Source organism: Branchiostoma floridae, chromosome 11 (genome assembly GCF_000003815.2).
Source record: "Branchiostoma floridae strain S238N-H82 chromosome 11, Bfl_VNyyK, whole genome shotgun sequence".
NCBI classification, from domain to species: Eukaryota; Metazoa; Chordata; class Leptocardii; order Amphioxiformes; family Branchiostomatidae; genus Branchiostoma; species Branchiostoma floridae.
Genome location: NC_049989.1, coordinates 445,568 through 447,493, shown reverse-complemented (window position 1 = coordinate 447,493; position 1,926 = coordinate 445,568).

Here is a 1,926-nt window from a genome sequence, read left to right as displayed (position 1 = left end):
CTCCGCCCACCGCTGACATGACCTCAGGCTAACTTCTGGGTACACAAATTACCGGGCCGAGTCAGGTTAAATACACGTTAACGGCAATGGAAAAAAAGTACTATTAAAGAAAATAATACCTCAACATTAATAAAGAAGAAAAGACTCATTTTCTCCTACTAGACACACAAATTACGTTACTAGGCCGAATCAGGTTAAATACACTTTAACGGCGAGGCGATTGAAAAAAAACAACCCAAAAAACAACAACTGATTCTAGACCATGGGGCAAAAAAAACCACCTCAACAAAAATAAAGAAGAAAAGACTAATTTTCTCCGCATGAATAAAGCTTAGTAAAAATAATATAAGAAATTGTTAGAAAAAACGAGATTTCCACCAACAAATCAAAAATCAATTGTCTTCGCCAAGGAAACAAATCCAAGTGTATTCTGGAATTTGATAAACCTGGAAAGCCAAATGACGATAACCAGATTACACAAGCGGAATGGGTTAATCAGTTCAAGAATCTTGACAAAGTCTGCCAAGATCAGGGTTGGCTAAATTGGCATTTTGACTTTCCATCGTTTTCTAATAAAATGAATCAAGAAAGAATGGAAATGTAACGAATATTGATAGATCGGCATGAAATAATTCTAAATCTGATTTTTGGGGGCGTCATCAGGTTTCATTGCCCCTAATATTATTTTTCTATTAGAAAATACAGCACTTTGGTACATACATGTAACGTTACTACTGCAATGGAACTATGTTTTCATGTGTATAATCATTGCGCCAATCGATATCTGCTAATGATCTGTAGTAACTAGAAAATAATTGTTTTCATCTATTATTAAAAAAAATCATTTTCTAATAATACTATCAGCGACCTGTACGAGGGGTGATCAAACAGTTCTCGGCCTCACCCAGAAATAATAAGCACAACTCAGATTTCGAAGTATAGATGTCAAGTATATATGAATGAGTATCAAAATTCAAATCATTGTGATCATTACTTTGCACCCAGTAACGTTAGGTAAGGGAGAAGGACAATTGAGCTGCGACCTGAGGTGTGCGGGTTAAGTTGCGCTGCTGAAAGTCAGACACCCACTTCTTTCTGCTAGAAATAGGATGAGAATCATTATCAAACATTTAGACAATGTCTTTTGTTAATGACAAATTAAAAGAATTCACGACATGGGGAACTCGATCCACACATGTCTGGTCACAGTTGTTTTTCTCGCCATTTATCTACTGATTTTCACAAATACGTTTCCTGAAAAGTAATGACTACAATGACTTTACAATTTGGAGGACATTAATAAAAGTTGTGCCTCGAAATTTGACTTGTGCTTATCATTTCTGGGTGAGGCCGAGAATTTTTTTATCTCCCCTCGTACCTCAAGGCCCGTCGAGGCATGAATGCAAATAAAGGTCTTTCATTCATAAATTGCGGACCAAAAGATCCGACCCTTTTTTGTTTCCATACAAAAGTCTGTTGCTGTGGGATCCCTCGACAATCGTGAAGTTACGATTTGTAACGTTTCTGTATCATCAAAGATGTATTTTGTTTGTTGAGAGCTCACCCATTTAGACTCTCTTTATCTGATAAAGGAAAATGCAATGAAATCATGCCATCAGCTGAATGTATTACATTACGTTCCATAATTGGACCACCCCCATTCGTGTTTTGTTTCCCGTCCCTTAGATCATTGTCACTGTACAGAGGCGGCGGCACCGTTTTTCAGTTGTGGGGGCGAATATTTGTCATATCACGAGGGCCGAAGGCCCGAGTCGTCGCGCCGGAGGCGCGACCATTCTAGGGGGGTCCGGGGGCATGCACCCCCGGAAAAAATTCAAATCTAAACCCTCTGAAACGCTATTTCCTGCATTTTGAGGGGCAAATTTTGCTGCCAGATTAAGCTAACTTCAATGGCATTTCTATCAA